This window comes from Rattus norvegicus, chromosome 3, assembly GCF_036323735.1.
Source record: "Rattus norvegicus strain BN/NHsdMcwi chromosome 3, GRCr8, whole genome shotgun sequence".
Taxonomy (NCBI): domain Eukaryota; kingdom Metazoa; phylum Chordata; class Mammalia; order Rodentia; family Muridae; genus Rattus; species Rattus norvegicus.
The window spans coordinates 23133668-23156831 of record NC_086021.1 but is presented as its reverse complement, the minus strand read 5'-3'; the positions used below and the strand labels follow the sequence as shown (position 1 = coordinate 23156831).

At 40.6% G+C, this 23164-nt stretch overlaps 1 pseudogene; it reads right to left on the bottom strand.

Annotated features, from left to right (window-relative positions):
• Positions 1-22601, bottom strand: part of Uba52-ps18 (ubiquitin A-52 residue ribosomal protein fusion product 1, pseudogene 18) — a 50547-nt pseudogene extending 27946 nt beyond the window's left edge.
• Positions 22602-23164: the final 563 nt, after the last annotated feature.

The following is a 23164-nucleotide window of genomic DNA, read 5'->3' as shown; positions in this document are numbered from 1 at the left end:
TAATATTTATATATAGTGTAAGCTAATGGTCCATCTTCTTTTGCATGTGATATCCCAGTTTCACTAACTCTCTTCATTTAAAAGACTGTCCCATTGATTTCTTACGGAGAAACCCCTTTAAATACAAATGTCCCTGGATTGCACTATACTTTAAGGTCCTCAGTTGTAAGTAACTGCCTAAGTAGGAAACTGATGGCTAAGGTAAGGGGGAAAGGTACTGAGAAGAGAGATATGTGTGGGCCCAAACCCAGCTTATCTTGCCTTGTCTAAGAGTGGCCCCAGGTTGCTTTCTCTACATTTGTGGCACATTATGTGTTAGGTCATACAACTAAAATGGGCACAATAGTGAACTCAATGTACATTTGTTTTAGTTAACAAATATTTCTTGTAACTATTAAGTGAGGGTAAGGTAGCACTTTGTATCTGTATATGACCACAGCAATGAGACTAAATAAGGTCACTCAAAGGCAGTTGCACTTAATTGTTTGGGTTATTGGTTTGTTTGAGACAGGATCTAACTACATAGCTATCCAGCCTCTGTTGGCTTGGACTCAGAATCCTCTTGCCTTAGCTTCTTCCTGTGTCCTGGGATTACAGGTGTGACTTACTGTACCTGGCTTGTTCTTCCTATGTCTCCTCCCCACCACACTGCCATTACCACTCCTAGGTAGCCCAAACCAGCCATAACTGTTCAGCCTCAATCTTCTGAGTGTTGAAATTACAGGGGTATGGGGGGCAAGCAAGCTTCAGTTTCTTTCATTAATACTTCATATCTTTAGGAGTTACAGATGCCATTAGCTGTATTTGGGAGAATTTTGTCAGGGTGTGATAAATGAGCTCTTTATTATTTATTGTATAAGTAATTTTCTTAGTAAATATGTGAAATGCCACTTTTGCAAAACCTGATTGTTTCTAATGATGATAGTTCCTTTGACAAATATTAAAATTAAGAATCAAATGTGGTAGTGTATGCCAAGACCCAGTATGAATCAGTAGGATAACTTTGAGTTCTAGGCCATCCTTGGCTATAGAGACCCTATGTCAGAAAAACCAAAAAATAAGCAAAATTAAGTAAAGCTTACCAATGCCCACATAAGCAGATAAAAGGAAGTTTTTTGATGGGGTGTGAGAGGCCTCTTAACATGTACATTGAGGTCCAGAATGAGCTGCTACTGCTGTGCCCATCGAAAATGACACATGTAGAGGGCCGTAATAACATTCGCCACTACTAGATGGTGCCACTGCGTCTCACGTGGAAGGCCGAGATAGTTTCGCTATTATAAGATGGCGCTGGCCTCCGCCGCATCAGCAGACTTCCTTTCAGGAAGTTAACTGTGTGCGCATGTGCAAGAGTGCCTTTGTGCCAGGTCTTTGCCCACTCCGGGGCGTGCCTAATGAGATCATGGGTAAGCAACCAATCCTGTGTGGATGCGCCGTGCTAGGGGGTATATAAGCCGCACCATGGTGGCGCCCCGCCACCCTCTATTATTAATAAATAATAAGCATTTTGGCTACAGAAGGATTCGTGTGTTCCCACGTATTCTTGCTGGCGAGAGGTCGCGAGGGACATTTGGTGCTGAAACCCGGGACGCCACGCCATCGCCAGGAGCCAAGAGGGGGTCTTCCATCTGCGGAAGAAATCCAGAACTGTAGTGTTTAAAAGGTAGGCCCTGAGAGACATGCGTCTTGATTTGTTCCACTTCACTCCCCTGCTAGATGCGGCGGAAGTTTTTATTATTGTTTTGGCAGCCCTCGTGCTTTCTCTATTGGCTTTTGAATTTCTAGCTACTGCCAGACAGCGTCAGAGGTCGAATGGGAGCCGCCCAGCTGTAATAGCAAAGCAGAGAGCACTGGGGGAGGTGCAAGGCGGCATGTCAGAAACAGGGTGGGGTAAAAAATTAAAGAGCTCAAGGAAAAAAGATAATAAGCAGACAGTCCCCTCTAAAGACTTCAGATCTGCGAGGCGAGAGATTGGGGAAAAAACGCCCTGGAAAAAAAAAGGTAGGAGATAAAAGGAACACAGTATTTTGGGAGAAAAATTTTGTCTTTGTGCTTGTAAAAGGTGTGATTAGGCTCTGGAAGCTTCACAGAGTCATACTGATCAGACTTGATAGAGGTAGACCGCCTGAAAATTTATTCAGGAGAATCAAACAAAAGGACATCTCAATGCCCATGCACAGCCTGATGGAGTTAATGTAATTGGGATGTGAGTAAAAATATTCAGGACTGTGTTTCACTTCCATACCATTTGTGAATGTCAGCCGTGCTGCTCAGATATCCCGTAATATATCTCAGTATCTTACAGGAATTTGGTTTCAACACGTTGATGGACTAGTCCAGGAATTGAGACAATCCATCGTCCATATCAACTCCACTCGAGTGGATAGTCACTGTGGAAGTGGTGGGAAAGGGACAATCCTACCTCTCTGCTGACACCATCTGGTTTTTTCCCTCTTTGTCTATTGTCTGTCCTTGGTGCACCAAGCTGTCCCTGTATGTCAGTTTATGTCTGTGGTTTTTGTTTCTTGTTGCTTAAATGTTTTATATTTCATGTTCAAAAGAAAAAATGGTAAAAACTTTATCTGCCGGTCGTTCACATCTTGATTTGGTTTTAACTCGTTTCAAAAAAAAAACAAATGAATAAAAAGCAGTTTCAATCAGGCCTTTAGAGCCCTGTACCTGTAGCCAGGAGTCTAGGTCAGCTGGAGAAGCTGCCCAGGGGCTAAGCGTCTGCACGAGCTGATCTTATAGGCGCCAGCAGCTCCTCAGCTTCTTTGGTACAAGAGCTGATAGCTGTTTCTCTTAGAAAAATCCCTGACTTATTATTTGACTCAACAGGTGACAAGGTGCTTCTCTTAAAATCATAGCTAAAAAGGTAAAAATGGTGCTTGGTCTAAATATTAAAGACATGCGTAGCCACTTCAATTTTGTTTCTGATTGGTTTTAAATGTATAAATATGCTCTACATGCCTTGGTCACGGATTGTTGGTTTTCAAGTTATTGGATATGGTGAAAAAGGTATAATATTGGTAACAGAAAGTTGACATAAAGCTGGTAATTTGGATGGAGTCATTCTAGACAACATGTGGCATGAGCCAACCTAGGGAAACAGGTCTAAGTTGAGATAATATTTTTATGGAACTCTTATTCTAGAAACCAGGCTTCTAAAAGAATTTAGGACAATGTCTCTTTGTTGAGGTACTGGAGACTACACCATCGTGCGTTCATATGTAGGAATTGGCAGTCAAACTTTGTAGCATGAAGGATAGACTGGAGACTGGATTTTGGAGACTAGATCGTTTGTTGGAGGTTGAGTTTTGCTTTCCAAAGTTGTGGTTTGTCCTGAAGCTATCTGTATTTTGGTGCTAATTCCACTGACCCAAGAACAGCTGCCTAGTCAGTACTCAGAACTCAGGTGACTTTCCAAAATTGTGGCTGTGCTCTGGTGTTACAAGGAGAGCTGAAAGATTGTGAATAAGGATTTCCAGTGTTACACTGACTAACTCAAACTTATTTGTAATTAAGAAAAATCAAACAGGTAGAGATTGTTACAGGATTTACAAAGGATTGATGAGGTTTTGAAACTTGTGAGAGCACTACAGCCAGTTTGTTTACTCCAACTGCCATTTCAAGATAGATTTAGAGGATTGATTTTGAGTTTTCATTTCGTGAGCTTGCTTATAATTTTAGAGAGCCCATAAAGTGATATTATTAGGAATGGCTAACATCCTTATATTATGTAATTTTGTTGCTTCTTCAATGTAAAAAGTTAGAACTTTAAATCTTTCAGTGTATATGGAAATTTTTACTACAAACTTCTGCTCTCAAAATGAGCTTTAATTTTTGGGGAGTAGCTGTTGCACTACTCCAGAAAAGAATATTTGAAAATAATTCAAAGCTTCTAAGGATATGTTGATTGCCAAAGTACCTCACCTTACCAGAGGACTTAAGCCTTTGTTATCCTCATTGGAGATAAAGCTTCAGTTGTGTTAATACAGAATTATAGGCTAGAGTCATGGAAGTATTTTAAAAAGAAACCTGGTGAAACATACCTTATTCCAAACAGCAATCAAATTGGTTATTACAAAATACTGATATTTGGCCTATTACATATACAAATTTTTCAGGCAAAATTGATAATTTTACTCTTTACATGCTTTTGTACTTCCTGTATATGTGTGCATACACCCCATAGGAAATGTGCTTAGTGTATTTATAGGTGGTTCATCTAATGAAAAGGCTACATATATGATTGGATCACTTGTTTATTCTCTTGAGTTTCTGTTGCTTCAACACAGATTATTAAATTCCGTGGTTTAGCCACCGTTTTTAAATCAAGCTTTCAATTCACATACTGATAGCCAATGTGTGGCTTGTGGTTTACAATTGATTTCAATTACTTAATGCTTTATTAGAGACAGGTTTTCTACTTAAAACCAATGAGTGATTTCAGTGTGAATTGTCTGACAACTCACTGTCCTTTCAGTGCTCTGGCTCAGACAACTAAACAAAACCATAGACCCAGCTCTTTGAAAATGGTAATGGAGTTAATATGAAAAGAGGAAGACTCCATCTGCTTACTTTCAATTCCCAGCCTCACCCTGCCAGCTCAGGGATTTCTAGTAAGACTGAAATTGGACAATATTTACAGAATTTGGCATTTCTAATTAATGCTTATGTTTAGGTAAATAAAGCTGGTGAGGGGCTGGAGAGATGGCTTAGTGGTTAAGAACACTAAGTACTGTTCCTTTATAGGACATTTAAGAACTCAAACCGGATTGCCTGGACCATTTAGCAAGGGAGGACAATGATACCAGGCAGATTATAGGCCTTACATAGGAACAATTAGTCAAAAAAATCTCATTCTTTATATATCCAAAACAATAATGCTAGAGACAATAATTTGGTATACAAGTCAATTTATAAATACAAGTGCTCAGTGTCCTCAATTTAATCCTCGAGGACTTACCTTAATAAATAATACCTTTACTATATCTTAATAAATAAAAAGGGGGAGTTATCCCTGTATGCTAAATAATGCTCCTTTTATTTCAATTTTAAAATTTGGATGCCAAAGTTTATGGCACCTTACAACTAGGCATACTTCTGCCTAGGTGAAATAGAGAGATCCACATATTGACATGATCCTGTCCAGATATTTTATCTGGGGAAGAGGGAATGTTTTTGTTTTTTCTACAGGATGCTACAAGAGTGTGCCAGCTGCCTGAGTGGCTGGTGAGACTTGCTGATCCTGGTTGCATAAAGATTCAGCTCTCCTGGTTCGGGTCACTGGAGTCATTCCTCTGCCCTGAGAGGGAGATGGAAGATTCCCCCTCATCTTTTGTCATCACAGAGATTTTGGCGTTGCTGCAGTCAGTGTTACTGCTGCGTGTGTCCCGTCCCATTGTGGCCTGCTCTCTGACCCTCGGTGCACTGCTGCTTGCTGGAGAAGACTGGACTCCAGCTGTTGCTGCCCCCCTCATTCCCATGGTGACTCTTGCTGCCTTAACTGGTGTTGTCATCTTGCAGTCTGTAGCTTCACAGGAATGCCACCTGTGTAAAGCTGCTGTGGACTGGGGAACTCTGTCCTGGTTATGCAGATCTCAGACATGGTTCCATTGCCAGCTGGTTGTTCCAGAAAAGAATGGCTGATCCTGAACTGTCCTGGGAAAGACCTTGTTATTTTCGCTGCTATTGTAGGAGTCATTTACTGCTATAGCCATTGTGTCTACAGTGTCTGGAGTTACCCTCCCCCATTCTATTGTTAGACAAGCACAGTGGGTGAACTTTCTGGAGTAGTTGCTAACAATTGGGAATTCTGAATTTTATTATAGGAGTGGCTTGACTACGGCCCTTGGTGGTAACAGCTGAAGAGAACCAAATGAGGTGCCCACTACTTATCGGGAGTGGCACTGTTTGGTGCAGCCCTATGCTGTGGATTAGTGTTCATGCTATGGTTGGTTTGCAAACTCAGATCTCTTATATTTTTGGTTGTGAGCCTAGCCTTTAACGGCTGAGCCATCTCTCCAGCCCGCAAACTCAGATCTCAACAGAAACGTGACAAGGTCGTTGTCACTCAAGCACTTGTGGCCATTGAACAAGGGGCCTCCCCTAAAATTTGGTTATCTATCTTCAAAAATTAGTCGGTATCTGAGTTCTCTGCTCTTGCACCCCCTGGATCTGTGGATCCATTGCACTGGGATGAGAGAGACTCAATGATTCTTTGATCAGCCCTTCCACATCGCTGAGGATTCCTCAGTGCACGCAATAGGGCGATCATGATTTCCCCACTAACTCATTTTCTGGCTGGCCTCCTTTTACAGTTCGCCCTAGGTCATTTAACAGTTACTGTCACACAGCACTGTGGTATCCAGAGATGGGCAACTTTCCTCATGCACAGTACACGGGACCCGGTGGCGACAGTTTTACCCTTCGATAAGGCTGTGACATAGACAAACGACCTAAGACAGGAGTGACAGCAGATGGAAGTAACTGCAGGGACCTAGACCAGCCTAGACAATAATTTATTGATTATTAATAAAATAATAAGGGGGAGATGTAGAGGGCCGCAATAACATTCGCCACCACTACATGGCGCTGGCTTCCACTGCGCCCCACATAGAAGGCCAAGATAGTTTCGCCATTAAAAGATGGCGCTGGCCTCTGCTGCACCAGCCGACTTCCTTTCAGGAAGTTAACTGTGTGCGCATGTGCAAGAGTGGCTTTGTGCCAGGTCTTTGCCCACTCGGAGGCGTGCCTAATGAGATCATGGGTAAGTGACCAATCAGGTGTGGATGCGCCACGCTAGGGTGTATATAAGCCGCGCCATGCTGGCGCCCCGCCGCCCTCTATTATTAATAAATAATAAGCATTTTGGCTACAGAAGGATTCGTGTGTTCCCGCGTATTCTTGCTGGCGAGAGGTCGTGCGGGACAGACACATGCTTTAGTAATCCTGTAAGTCAAGAAGCTTATTGTAAACATTCTAAATCCATGCTGCTCTATCATTCCCCTTGCATTGAAGGGAAGCCAGCTGGCTGACTGTTCTGGTATGTTGAATGGAACAGGGAATAGTTATACTTTATAGTCACTGATTGGCTGACATTTAATATTTTTGCCTTAATATTTCTTTACAGTTTTAGCCTACAGAACCTTTCAGTGGTTGAGGCACTTCGGGCAACTTTCATAGAGTCATATGAAAACAAGAAGAACTGTGTGGTACAATGAAAGACAGCCTGGTTCCTGGTTGAACTAAGGCTAGAAATCCCGGTGACACTGAAGAGACAGTATGCATTTTGCCTGACTCCTGGGAAACTAGGCAGATCACAAGCCCACAGCCCTCCATAGATTCATGGCCATCAGTCACAGAAGGGTAATGCCTCAAGTCCCTCCACAGGTAGAGGACATGGCCTGTGGTCTCATAGACTCAAGACAGATCTCCATTTTAATGAGGTCCCAAAGGCCTGGAGGCTTAGCCAATAACCTTTTCTTCCTACATATTTCACTCTTCAAAAGGTACTTAATCGCAAGTCCACCCTAAGAAGTGGGGTACTGTTTTAATCATTCACTTTTCACCATGTCGATAAATATCGTAAAACCATGGACTGCCTCATTTTATTGGGATTCGCCATGGTAAGCCACAGAGAAGGCCTTAGACTACAGAGCCAGCATCTAATCTCCTGCAGAAGGCCTCCCTGCTCTCCCAGCCACAGCAACCACTACAACCAAGCCAAACCAAGCCCCCCCTCACCAAGCCAAAGCCTCTCCTCAAAGGACCAGCTAGAGGCCCCCTTCCTTCCCCTTCAGCCCAGGACTAGATCCAGTTCCATGGGCCCCAACTCCATTCTCAACACTTCTGTGGCATTCAGGGGCACCTGGATGCCTAAGAGCATAAGAACCAGACAGCCCCTGCCTTGTTGCAGGCCCAAGGAACCTCCCCAATCCCTCAGGCAGCTCCAGTGGTCCTGTGCCTCAGACTACATTTGATCCCCACCAGAGCAGTGTCCCTTGACTTCCCATACAACCACTGCTCGATGGGATAAGTGCAGTCATCTCCCGCATCCTGCCTATTGCAGCCTTGCCCTGTGGCAGAGTGGACATGGGACTCACGCAACCCTACACTGAAGAATTTTACACTATTTTTAGCTGACTAGTTTAAATCAGTCTCATCTGTTCAAAACTCTTTTACTTTTAAACCTTGAGGAGACTCTATTCAGAACTTAAATCTAAAACTTAAATAAGAAAAAGACTGCTAAAGACAGGATTAAACAATGGAACCCTCCTTGCTTGACATGTTTACATTTAGTTCTCTTTACTCTGGTCACATCACTACCTAATATCCACATATGGCCCCACATGGGGATTTTCTGATCACTAGTCAGTCACATTTCTTGTTAAAAGGTGAAGAGATCTGAGGCTCACGTCTCTTGAATATACCCTTTATAATAGCTAAGGTGGCAGTCCTTTGACTAAGATCTGAGCTGAGGTCTTTCATTAGTAAATCCTTTCCATTGTGTCTCTCTGTAGCGGTTGGATGGTGCCTTTAAGTGACTTTATGTTTTGTATAGTTTTCAGAGGGATTCTAAGTCTGTTCCAATATGCTTTTTGCTCTGCACTGGCAGGATAGAATCCTGTGATAAATCACTAAAGTGTTTTGAGGACATTCCCCAAATGATGGGCATAATGTGTTGTAGATTTATGAGTTCATGTCTAATTTACTTTTAAGCTTAAGTGTTTGACATCATCATTGATAGTTTCTCTGTTAATGCTGCAGAATACAGAGAAGTTGTGCGCTGAATAATTTTGTACATTGTATTTTAGACACTGTTTCTCACTGATGCTCAACTGAGATGAGCAAACACCATACAATTAGCTTTGGAAACCCAATCACCTCAAACAAGGTGGTTTTTGCCTACAAGTCTAGCTTTATAATTGATGACTTGTCAATACAGAACCATTGCTTCCTAATGAGTCAGCATAGTAAAGAGGATACATTGAAATTGCAAAAGTTGCTTGGAACAGGAAGAAAAACCTCATTTTTTGAACATCCTGTTTTGCCTCATCATGTTATTTGTATCCTAATCCATTGCCCTCTTCCCTTTAGACAAAGTCTTATTTAAATAAACAGACAAGTCTTGTGGAGTGGGGAACCTCTCTATAGATAAGACCACAGAGACATCGATAAACTATTTCTTTTCTGGTGATCGTTATGGATTAGCAGAAATTTATGCTTTTATACCATGACACCTCATATAGTATAATCCTATGAATGATTTGTAGTAATTTTCCACATACTACATGGTTCTTGTTGCTATCAATGAGGTCCAAATGCTGGAGTTTTTTCCTATACTACTTTTAGGAGAGAATTTGTGATATATGTGTTCAGAGTTTGAGTCTGAATTTTCAGAATTTTTTCTATTAAAAATGTTTTATTTTATTTTAATAATATGCATGTGTATGTAGTAGCAGCTTGGTGGTGATGGTGGGTATGCACACATGGGAATGAAGGTGCTGGCATCCAGAGAGTGTGTCTGAGCTCTTGGAGCTGAGTCAGGTGGTTGTGAGCTGCTAGATGTGTTTGCTTTGGCCAAACTCTGATCCTCTGAAAGAGTATTATATTCTCTTCTCTACTGAAGCATCTCCTCAGTCCTGGAAAAAACTTTTTCGTTCATTTTCCTTGTTTGTTTTTTGTTTTTTTTTTTTTTCTTGGAAACAGGTTCTCACTATGTGTTAGTTTTCTGTCTAAGCTCCACTCCCACAAGTACTTGGTAACAGCCAGGAATGCCTGGCACTATAAAAGGGGATGCTTGTCCCCTCCTCATTCTCTTACTCTCTTCCTTTCTTGCTTCTTGTTCTTGCCCTGCCTCCCCTCTTCCCCTTTGTCCCTTCTCTCCCCATTCTCCTTCCCCTTTCCCTTCACATGCTCATGGCTGTTCTTTACTCCTCTCCTCTTCTACTCTTCTCTCATTAAACATTTCCACATGGAACCTTTTTGTCCCATTGTGGTTTGTCTGGATGCGAAATGAGATTTCTACCCCAACATTCTGTAGTCCTGGCTGGACTGAAACACTCTTTGCTACCCAATCACATGTACAGTTAACGGCAATTTAATATATTTTCATGATAATATTTGAGTATGTGAAACAAGATTCTTGTTGGTTTCAGTGAAATATGAACGTGTACATATGAATATGCTCTCCATGTTTATGTCAGCTCAATCTAGGCTATAGTCATCATAAAGGAGGGAACCTCGATTAAGAAAATGCTTCCCCATAAGATCAGGTTTTATTTTTATTTATCAAGCTTATAGGGTGTTATTTCAGTGATTTATACAGGAGGGCCCAGGCTGTTGTGGGTGTGGCCACCTCTGGCCTGGTGGTCCTGGGCTGTATAACAAAGCAAGCTGAGGAAGCCAGTAAGCAGCACCACTGTTTGACCACTGTACCAGTTCCTGCTTCTAGGTTGCTACCATGTTTATGTTCCTGTCCCAAGTTCCTTCAGTGATTGATTACCAAGTGGAAGTGTAAGGCAAATACACTCTTTCCTCTGCAACTTGCTTCAGTGTTTCGGCACAGTGATAATAACCCTAACTAGGGCAATGAGTATCAATGCAAGTGTGGAGAAATGTATCACTTGCCTTGTATTTGGCCTTTTAGTAGAAGTTGTCGGGGGTTTAATTTCCGGAAAACTTGGTTTGTTTACTTCTAGTTTGTTCTTATTTCTTTTTTTAAAATTAATTTATTTATCTTATGTATGTAAGTACACTGTCACTCTCTTCAGACACACCAGAAGAGGGCATCAGATCTCATTACAGAGCTGATCTGAGCTACCATGTGGTTGCTGGGAATTGAACTCAGTACCTCTGGAAGAGCAGTCAGGGCTCTTACCCACTGAGACATCTCTCCAGCCTCAGTTCTTTTTGGTAATATAGAGATCAGTATTTTTGGAAGATTCTTCAACTCCAGTTCTCATTCCTTTCGTGTGGTGTTTGTCAAAATTATGGCTGTTCTTCAGCCACTCCTCTGGAGTTGACAGATTATTCTCAGAGAGGAAAGAATCCCATTGGGGGAAGTAGCAGGTATTTGTAAATTTTGTTCTCTTCAGATATTTATTTCATTAATTTCCACTACTTGGGAAGTGACTTTGCCTTGGGACAACTTTTTATAGAAAACATAATTTTAGTTTCTTGTGTGGCTTGCTTGGTTTTGCATTTTTCCTTAATAATTGACAACAAACCCACAGCCTCTTCAATGACAGGCAAGTGCTGCACCCCTGATGCATATCCACAGCCTTAGCATCTTTCTCAGTGTCAGAGTTGATACCCTCCTTATTATACCATCAATAAGGATTTTCTCACTGGCTTTTCACAGCAGAAACTTTGGTGAGCATACCGTGCTCTTAAATGAATAATCAAATGAATTGTTATTATTTTTTATTTCTCACTTATTTTTCCTTTATTTATTCATTTTTTTAAGAACTGAGACTAGGGTTCTGAAGTTGAGGCTGGTCCCGAGCTCATTATATACATGGGGCTAGCCTTGAACTTCTGATTCTCCTCATTGTACCTCCCAGACACTGAAATTAAAGGTGTAATACACCATACCTGGCTTTAAGTTTGAAGATATATTTTATTATTTGTAGAGAAATGGCATGAGGACACTGTTCCCAGCTTGACAGCTTGCAGGCAACCTAGGGTGTTTGTCATTCTAAGCAAACTGAGACCAAGGAAGCAGACTTTCTCAAGCAGAGAATCCTGGTGCTCTGCCAAGTAAGCTGCAAACCTGAGGAAGAGACCTTCCTGTTGCTTTTCCCATGAGAAAGTAACTTTGTTTATAGTTTAATAGACATCTTGATGGGAAGCATGGTGGTGAGCAGAAGCAGAGAGAGCAGTCTGGATATACAACAATCTTCACCTCTCAAAGCTTCCCTCCTGGGACATGTTTCTTCCAGCAAGGCCATACCTCTTAATCCCTTCCAAACAGCACCACCAGCTAGGTGTCTAAATATCAGAGTCTGTGAGGACATTCTCATGCATATGACTACATGTTGTTACATTTAATGACTGCCACATACACATTAGCAGAATGTTCAAGTCTGTTAAAAGTATGTGTATAGATTCAGAGTTTCTTTGAACCAGTCATTATGCAATAGGAATTTCTTTGGCTCTTAAGGGATGAAGACTAGCGAATAAGCCTCTTAAGGAGAATTTATGACATACATCTGGCAATTCTGGGCTTGATAAGGAACACACCATGGAATACCCTGGTACCCGCCTAGAGCAAATTTAAGAGCAAAGTCCACAGAAATAGTAATTTATTCTCAGGGCCTTTTACATATGCCCCTAAAACTTTTAATTGTCTTTCTCACTTCTAGGACTTAGCTGACAACGTCCGTGTGTCTTTAGCCGTTTTTCACGTATATAATATGTCGTTAATACAAATGTCAGAAAGAGAAACCAAATCAAAAGGCATTTCAAAAAGTAGGAGTCATGTGTGTGGATAAAATATGTTTTAAGTGTTAAAGATTCTTATAAATCTTACCAAAGCTAGTTTGACTTTGATAGTGAAGGCTTCATATAATAGTCTTTGATATAATCTTAGAGAATTACAGAAAGAAATGTAAATGTTGCATTAATTTGTGAAAGTTAATGCAGTGGTGGCCTAACTTGTACCTAGAAAAATTTAACTTTGTGCCTCCTTTGATCCAACAATGACTTAACTAGCTGACTAGTTAGTCCCTAAGCTGGGAGCTTGAGACATGCCAGGATCTGGTAATCTTGGTGTTGTATAGTACGGTTAAGTGTTGCATTAAGATTGCCAATGTTGGGGCTAGGGATTTAGCTCAGTGGTAGAGCGCTTACCTAGGAAGCGCAAGGCCCTGGGTTCGGTCCCCAGCTCCGAAAGAAAGAACCAAAAAAAAAAGAATGCCAGTGTTTTCTGTCCTCTGACCTTGTCTTCCCTTCTCTGCCCTCATTGCTCTGCTCTTGCCTGCCTGCTTCTACCCAGTCTCCAGGCCCTCACCGCCCCCAAACCTTCTTACCCCTGATCTCTTGCATATAATCATTTCTCAAGAGCACATCTTGGCATGGGTCTGCAGTAAGTAATACTCCTTTATTTATTTTGAATCAACCTCATGTATTAAATTTGTTATCACACTAAGAAGTCCCTTATGTAGATCTTTTAATGAATTTCTTGGGGGTGAATTTTGTTTAGCAGATGTGTTATACTATGTGTGTTTTCTTGAGTGGCTTCTATGACACAGTTTAAGAGTCATTTTAGGTCAGATGACAAAGGGAATATTTTAGTAGACTGTTTAACTAATTAATGGTAACAAGTAAGTGACAGTTGGATTTATTGATGTTTGATGCAAAGTGGATGTTAAGTGTTATTCAGGAGGGCATAGATTCCCCATTGACCCGGATTACAAGTAGAAAGTTGGAAAGTGTTTAAATATGAGACTAAAAGTGTAGGGAGGATGTTCTCTGGACAGACTGCAATGATAAAGCAACCTGAAAAGAACACATTTTGATAAGGCTTACTTGGGAGTATACTTTTGTCTTTTGTTAATTGGACATTTGAGTTTTCAAATTTCCCATTTCCCTTGATAAAATATCAATGAAGAGTACGTTATGGTATAAAACTGACTTTTTTTTTCTCTCCGTACAGAATCTCCGCCTACCATAAGGCGGTGTTGTTGGAGGATGAAATCTGAAAATCATGGCTGGGAAGAAGGCTGTGTTTTAATGAATAAAGATATTTACATATCCAGATAATTTTTGTTAATTTTAGTTCATAATATGGCTTCAGGTAGAATATATTTTCACTGCTCAAAAATTCTAACCTTTAAAGTTAATTTTACTCTCAAAAATTTTGTTCAGAGGAAGTAGATATTCTTGCACAGAACAATTCAATATATTTTTGTTTAGCTCAGCATTGCTAGTAATACTGCGAATTAGGAAAAACATATAAGTATCTAGTACATAGTGTTATTAGTTAATCATCTGTATATAGCAAAACATTTTCTCTTTATGTTTCTAATTTTTGAAAAATACAAAGAACATATAAAATTTACTAATCAGTAAAAGTAAGTTGTTTGCAGTTTGGAAAAGTATACCACTAGTTGTCACCTATAGCTTGGTTGTCACCTATAGCTTGACTTTAAAGGCAAACTAATCTTTACTATATTAATCCTGCCAATCCATGAGTTTGGGAGATCTTTCCATCTTCTGAGATCTTCTTCAATTTCTTTCTTCAGAGGCTTGAAGTTTTTATCATACAGGTCTTTCTCTTGCTTGGTTAAAGTCACACCGAGGTATTTTATATTATTTGGGACTACTATGAAGGGTGTCATTTCCCTAATTTCTATCTCTGCTTCTTTCTCTTTTGTGTAGAGGAAGGCTACTGATTTGTTTGAGTTAATTTTATACCCAGCCACTTTGCTGAAGGTGTTTATCAAGTTTAGTAGTTCTCTGGTGCAACTTTTGGGATCACTGAACTATACAATCATATTGTCTGCAAATCATGGTATTTTGACTTCTTCCTTTCCAATCTGTATCCCTTTGTTCTGCTTTTGTTGTCTGATTGCTCTGGCTAGAACTTCAAGAACTATATTGAATGAGTAGGGAGAGAGTGGGCAGCCTTGTCTAGTCCCCGATTTTAGTGGGATTGCTTCAAGTTTCTCTCCATTTAGTTTAATACTAGCTATGGGTTTGCTGTATATGGTTTTTACTATCTTTAGGTATGGGCCTTGAGTTCCTGTTCTTTCCAAGAACTTTATCACGAAGGGGTGTTGTATTTTGTCAAATGCTTTCTCAGCCTCTAATGAAATGATCATGTGGTTTTTATCTTTCAGTTTGTTTATATAGTGGATGATGTTGATGGTTTTCTGTGTGTTAAACCATCCCTGGAATGAAGCCTACTTGATCATGATGGGTGATTGTTTTGATATGCTCCTGGTTTCGATTTGCAAGAATTTTATTGAGTATTTTGTGTTGATATTCATAAGGGAAATTGGGCTGAAGTTCTCTTTCTTTGTTGGGTCTTTGTATGGTTTATGAATAAGAGTAATTGTGGCTTCATAGAAGGAATTCGGTAGTGCTCCACCTGTTTCAATTTCATGGAATAGTTTGGATAGTATTGGTATGAGGTCTTCTATGAAGGTCTGATAGAATTCTGCACTGAACCAATCTGGACCTGGGCTCTTTTTGTTTGGAAGACTTTTAATGACTGCTTCAGATTCAATGCAATCCCCATCAAAATTCCAAGCCAATTCTTCATAGAGTTAGACAGAACAACTTGAAAATTCATCCGGAATAGCAAAAAAGCCCAGGGTAGCTAAAACTATCCTCAACAATAAAAAGATTTGTGGGGAAATCACTATCCCTGAACTCAAGCAGTATTACAGAGCAATAGTGATAAAAACTGTATGGTATTGGTATAGAGACAGACAGATAGACCAGTGGAATAGAATTGAAGACCCAGAAATGAACCTACACACCTATGGTCACTTAATTTTTGACAAAGGAGCCAAGGAAAAAAGACAGCATTTTCAGAAAATGGTGCTGGTTCAAATGGAGGTAAGCATGTAGAAGAATGCAGATCTATCCATTCTTATCACCCTGTACAAAGCTTAAGTCCAAGTGGATCAAGGACCTCCACATCAAACCAGATACACTCAAACTTATAGAAGAAGAAGTGGGGAAAAACCTCGAACACATAGGCACTGGAGAAAATTTCCTGAACAAAACACCAATAGCTTATGCTCTAAGATCAAGAATCGACAAATGGGATCTCATAAATCTGCAAAGCTCATATAAGGCAAAGGACACAGTTGTAAGGACAAAATGGCAACCAACAGATTGGGAAAAGATCTTTACTAATCCTACAACCAACAGAGGGCTCATATCCAAAATATACAAAGAACTCATGAAATTAGACGACAGGGAGACAAATAAACATATTAAAAAATAGGGCTCAGAGCCAAACAAAGAATTCACAACTGAGGAATGCCGAATGACTGAGAAACACCTAAAGAAATGTTCAACATCTTAAGTCACAAGGGAAATGCAAATCAAAACAACCCTGAGATTCCACCTCACACCAGTGACTGCCTAAGATCAAAAACTCAGGTGACAGCAGATGCTGGGGAGAATGTGGAGAAAGAGAAACACTCCTCCATTGTTGGTGGGATTGCAGACTGGTACAACCATTCTGGAAATCAGTCTGGAGGTTCCTTAGAAAATTAGACTTTGAACTACCTGTGGACCCAGCTATACCTCTCTTGGGCCGATACCCAAAAGATACCCTAACATATAACAAAGACACATCCTCCACTCTGTTTCAAGCAGCCTTATTTATAATAGCCAGAAGTTGGAAAGAACGCAGATGCCCTTCAACAGAGGAATGGATACAAAAAAAGTGGTACATCTACACAATGGAATACTACTCAGCTATCAAAAACAATGACTTTATGAAATTCATAGGCAAATGGATGGAACTGGAAACTACCATCCTGAGTGAGGTAACCCAATCACAGAAAAACACACATGGTATGCACTCATTGATAAGTGGATATTAACCCAAATGTTCGAATTACCCTAGATGCACAGAACACATGAAACCCAAGGAGGATGACCAAAATACGAATGCATCACTCCTTCTTAAAAGGGGAATAAGAATACCCTTGGGAGGGGATAGGGAGGCAAAGTTTAGAACAGAGGCAGAAGGAACACCCATTCAGAGCCTGCCCCACATAAATGAAGCAAAGAAGTGCAGGCCGCCAGGAACCGGATGTAGATCTCTGCTGAGAGACACACCCAGAATACAGCAAATAGGCGAATGCCAGCGGCAAACCACTGAACTGAGAATGGATCCCCATTGAAGGAATCTTAGAAAAGACGTAATAAGCTTGAAGGGGACTGAAGTCATGAGCCACGTAGTCACGAGCCAGGGTTTCCCACTGTGCTTCCCAGATATTTTCTACCTGGAGAACTTGGGTATATAAGAGGTGAATAAAGCTACAGGAGACTCTCACTCTTCTTTCTCTCTCTCTCTCTCTCTGTCTCTCTCTCTCTCTCTCTCTCTCTCTCCTTTCTTCTCTTCCTCTCCTGACTTGACACGATAGATACAAAAAAAAAAAAAAGCTTGAAGGGGGTTGAGATCCCATATGAACAACAATGCCAACCAACCAGAGCTTCCAGGGACTAAGCCAGTACCCAAAGAGTGTACATGGACTGACCCTGTGCTCCAACTGCATAGGTAGCAATGAATAATCTAGGAAGAGCACCAGTGGAAGGGGAAGCCCTTGGTCCTGCCAAGGCTGAATCCCCATTGAATGTGATAGTTGGGGGGAGGGCTGTAATGGGGGGGAGGATGGGGAGGGGAACACCCATATAGAAGGTGAGGGGAAGGGTTTAGGTGGATTTTGTCCTGGAAACCAGGAAAGGGAATAACAATTGAAATGTAAATAAGAAATACCCAAATTAATAAAGATGGAGAAAAAAAGCAAACTAATCAAAACAGTGTGAAAAACATGAAATTGTATTTGTAAGTGTGTTGGGATTTTAAAGTTATTTTTGGGGCAGGGAGCTGTACCTGCTGTTTATTGGAATGTCTTTTCTTGGTTGTAGGATGAGCACCTGGCTGCCTTGTTCAAGAAGCTGGAGGAACCGTTTGTTCTGTTAAGCAGGCGGATGGGACACTGCAATATTTAGAGGAATTGCTATCTATATTAATGGTTAGAGATGTTGAGTGCTTTTTACTGGTTTTGTGCCCAATTTTATCATGAACTTTTTAAGATTAAGAAAAAATTGTTTTAATCTTCAGTTACTTATAGCCTGACTTATTTACTTTTCTGTTGCTATAATGAAATACCATGACCATGTCAGTTTATGGAAGAGTTTATTTTGGTTGGGCTTCCATGAGACCATCATGGCAGGGCGCTGAGAGATCACATGTTAAACCCCAAATATGAAGCAGAGAGAGTGAACAGGAATTGGGGTAGTCAATATATACTAGCCTCAGAGCTAGCCCCTAGCAATGTATAGCCTGTAAAGTCACCACCAGGGTTCAGACATTTGAGCCTATTGGAGATATTCTCATTCAAACCACCACATTTCCCTCCCAGGCTCCAAAGGCCATTGTTATAATACGAAGTATATTTAATCCTACTTCAGAAGTCCCTATGGTCTCCCACAGTCTCGATAAAACCCTGTGAATTCAAAAAGTGAATTAATTTCAACATACAATGGAAAAGATATATATTACTATTTCCTAAAAGGGGGAATGGGGGCATAGTCAGAAAACGCTGGACCAAGCAAGACTGATAATACAGCATGTAAACATAAAGTCCCCTAGGTCAGACTTCCCACCTGTGGGTCATGACATATTTACAGGGGCTCCCTATGACCATCTGTAAACATATATTTACATTATGATTCATGACAGTAGCAAAATTACAGTTATGAAGTAGCAACAAAGATAATTTTATGGTTGGGTTCACCACAACACAAGGAATTGTATTGAAGGGTCGCAGCATTAGGAAGGTTGAGAACCAGGTCTCTAGCTTAATATCTGATATCGGAGGCTTAGATGGCACCATCCCTCCATCTTTCTGCCTGTGAAATATATCTCTTCCAGGCTGGTTCTATCCCATGTAAGCAACTCTCCCTGGCAGAAATCACAGATTTGGCGCTTCCAACACCTTGGACCCTGTACAAGTATCCCAGGCTTCACTTCATCTCTCAGGGTCTTCATGCAGGAACTCAGGATTAGGGTTGGCCCTGAGGTCCTTTGGGGTGCATGCTTGTGATTTCCTAGAGAAAGATCTGTTTTTTCTTGCTTGAGAAAGGATACATACATAGCAGAGAACATTTTTGGATTTGTCAAAGAAGGTCAGGAAAGGGCCATAATTGTCAGCCTAGAAAGGGTATCACCAAGTTACCCCTTTGTATTGGTTGCCTCTTCTACCAGTTCTATCTACTCTTCCTGGGTCTAGTCTCTGGAATGAATGAGTAATTTGTCTTGTGGGTTGGTGAAGATATCTGGAAATTTTAATTTTTATATAGTTTTAGCTATGAACTCCCTGTCTGAAGACTTATCTGCTGTGAAGATTTGAATAGGAATGACCACCATAGGCTTATATGCTTGAATGCTTGTAGTATAAGGAGTGGCACTATTAGGAGGTGGGGCCTTGTTGGAGTATGTGTGGCCATGTTGGAGGAAGTGGGTCACTGGGAAAGTGGGCTGTGAGGCCTTTATATCCAAGCTATGACCAGTGTCGACACAGTCTCCTGCTCCTGCCTTCAGGTGAAGATGTAGAACTCTCAGCTCCTTCTCCAGCACGATGCCTCCCTGAATGCTGCCGTGCTTCCCACCATGGCAATAATGGACTAAACTTCTGAGAGTGTAAGCCAGCCCAATGTCAGTTTTCCTTATCAAAGTTGACTCAGTAATGGTGTCTCTTCACAGCAATAAAACTGTAAGACACCTATTCACCTACTTTTTTTTTTTTTTTGCCCAGTGAGATTGTTCCATCTGTTTCTGGCCCCCAATTATTTATTTATTTATTTAATTTTATTTTCCTTTTTTTTAATACCAAATAATTTCTTTCTGACTTTTCATTTACCCAATCTAGATTTATTCCTTTCTGATCATTTTAGCACTTGTCTTTCCTTATTGAGTACTACTACACAAATTTTTGTTAATTTTGAGTCTTCTTGATGGTCATAGTTGTGTATGTTTGCCCCCAATTGACAGCAAGTTGCTGTCAATATGTATGTCAGTGTCATTTTTTTTTAACCTGTGCAGTTGACTGATGCATATTTGTCATTTAAGATCTCTTCATATATCACTGTGCTTGATTGCCTGGTTGTCTTCATACTGGTTTATATGATTTCACCTTGTTTCTCTGGGTCCATGGCTAATTAATTAATTAACTAATTAATTAATTAACATGAGTACACTGTAGCTGTCTTCAGACACATCAGGATAGGGCATCAGATCCCATTACAGATGGTTGTGAGCCACCATGTGGTTGTTGGGAATTGAACTCAGGACCTCTTATCCACTGAGCTATCTCTCCAGACCAGGTCCATGCCTCTTAAGGTATGTGCAATATTAGCCCTCTTTAGTCCTTACTATAGTTCCTTGTTATATAGACATAAGGTAGAGCTCCATTTTCATTACTGTATTAATTGTACTGTTGTGGTCTCTGTGATGACTGAATCTAACTATTTTATTTATTCGTTGAGTTAAAGTTAAGTATTAATCAATCAAAATATTTGCTTAACGAGAGCAGATCATACTGTTTATAATTACAAGTTTTGCTGGTAAAGTGTTACGTCAGAGTGGATCCTGGTACAGCTTTTAGAGTTAGCCTGTAGAAAATGCAAAAATTTTCTTCAACTTACCTTGGCAAATTTAATTTCTTAGACTTTGGTCATATATACTCTGAGAAGCTAAGAATGTTAAAAACAAAATCACTGCTTTTTATATTCACTACTTAAGAAACTCTTCAATTCTCTATAGCACCTTATGTGGGAAAAAGCGAAGGAGGAAAAGAGTGCAGTGGTACAATTTTAATTCTTATATTTGGTCTGAAGTTTCTTTTTTCTTTGTTTCCTTCTGGTGTTTGATTTAGGACATTAAGGTCCTTTCAGATTCTTTCACTAGTAGGGAGGGGCTGACTGTACAAAGAACCTTGGCTTTTGTGTTTTGAGCCCTTTAGGTCTTTTACTGTCCTGTATAGCCTTCAGCCTGTGTATTGATCTTACACAGCCTGCAGTGTAAGCAGTTGAGAGAGCTGGTCTTGCTACCTGTGTCCTGTGCCCTGTTTAGAAGTGGAGGGATGTTGGAAATCAAAGTGTGCAGGGGAAGGTTGACTTGGGAGGGAGATGCCTAGATCAGCCCATTGTTATCTGTGAGAAAGCTTTGGAAAGGTACCTGCTGTGTTTTCAGTTGCTAATTTTCAGTTGTGAAGGCCTCATCTCAGGCAACCTTGACTTCCTGTCCTTCTTTTTTTTCTCTCAGACTCAGGGAACCCCAACTATGTTGTTGCATTGGTGCCACCTTGTGTCCCAGCTCAGGGCTGGTGTGCTACCTCTGGTTGCCTAGGTTTGCTTGGGACTTGGGCAGGGGGCCTCTCAGTTAGCTCTCTGTACACCCTTTAGACTCATGCTTAATGTCCACCCTGAAGCAGCTTTAGAGTGAAGCCCTAGTTGTTAATATTGAGTGGATGGGGGTGGATTTCTGTATCGGGTTACTTCGGTTCTAAGCCAGACATGGGTTTGTCAATTTGTTACTAAAATTTCCAACCCTAACAACCCATGTAAAAGACACACAATCCAAATATTTTAATTATAAATTATATGCCTAGATTGGGCATATCTAATACAATACTAACTTATTTCCCAATTCTAAGACTCCTTATTACTTCTGATTTCTCCCAGCCACATGATTCTGCTGCATAGTGGCTTCCTTCTCTCCTCTTCCTTCTCTCTTTTTCTCCTTCTACCTGCCACCCACTCCTGAGCCTCCAGTCGCACCTTTCCTATCCACTACGCAATCATAGGCTCTAACCTTTTATTGACCTATTAAAGTGGAGAGAAGGTTCACATAGCATCACCTAAGTACATGATGCTCTGCTTGTGGGGGTGGGGTCAACTCCTCTTGAGGAACCAATATGAACAATAATATACAAGCAGCATCAAGCCAAACCACTACAGTTTACTCGTAAGATCTCAGTTTTTAGTACAAAATCCAATAATGTTAGTTGTTTAAATGTGTGTCTTACTATATTTCTTACACAGCTGTTTTCCAAATGTGGGTTGGTCTGGTGAGCTGTACCAGCATAGAGTATTCATAGTTAACAGTGTATTTTCTTGCCACCAATACATGAATTTTTGTTGGATATTCTAAAGAGTCATAATGGTTTTACACAGGAAAGCTAATTGTCAGAGTTTTGTTTTGTTTTAGAGTCAGGGTTTTCTGTATAGCCCTGGCTGTCCTGGAACTCACTTTGTAGACCAGGCTGCCTTCAGACTTACAGAGATGTGCCTGCCCTCTGTCTCTGAATGTTAGGTTTAAGTCCTGTGCCCAGCTTGATATTTTTCTTTGTCATTCTCTCTCTCTCTCTCTCTCTCTCTCTCTCTCTCTCTCTCTCTCTCTCTCTCTCTCTTTTGCCCCAGTCAATGGATTTTATTTGGTCACAGGGTCACAGGCCAGGTATGGCCCCAGCTTTATTTGAGCTTCTTTGGGGCTCAGGTTGTTGGAGTGGCCGAACTTCTTGTAACAGTTGACTACACTGTGTGCAGGCATGAGTAGCACTTGTGGCAGATCATCTTGTCACAATTGTAATTCTGGACAAGGTGACAAAGAGATGACTCGATGATGCCACTGTGTAGACGCAGAACCAGGTACAAGGTGGACTCTTTCTGGATGTTGTAGTTGGACAGGGTGTGGCCATCCTCCAACTGTTTGCCAGCGAATATCAGCTCTGCTGGTCAGTGGGATGCCTTCCTTGTCTTGGATCATTATTGATAGTGTCACTGGGCTCGATCTCAAGAGTAATGGCCTTGCCCATTAGGATCTTCATGAAGATCTGCATGTTGGCATCTGCTACTTGGCCACCTTGTTGAAGAGAAAGAGTGGTTTGGGGTTTTTGGGATTTTTTGTTTGTTTGTTTTGTTTTTTCTTTTTAATACTTAGATCATTTTGTTGACTTCTTGGTGTTTGTTGAGGGCTGGTATAATTTGCATTTTAAATATATTTACCTGGATCTTCAGTGCTTGCTCTGTCCTTTATCTTAACAGGCAGGTGTCCTTTGATTTGGGACTGAATAGACTTTTTTAAAATTGTTTCCAGTCTGTGTTCTTCTTTCACTGGCCTTTTATGAGTCAGTTGTTCACAGAATTGGCTGTCACAGTGCACGAGAGATTTGGCCACAGCTTGCGACAAGTAGAAATGGGTGGCAGTTTTAGGACCTGTACTATCATATTTTGGAACACCAGGGGGATTATTAGAAGTAATATTATTATAAAGTAGTGTTATCCTAATAGTTGGATTACAATAATCCTTATTAACAATCTCTGGTTATTCTAAGTCAGTAATTTTCCTTATGAGATAATATTTACTTTCATCTCCATAAATATAATAGTCATGCGGCAGAAC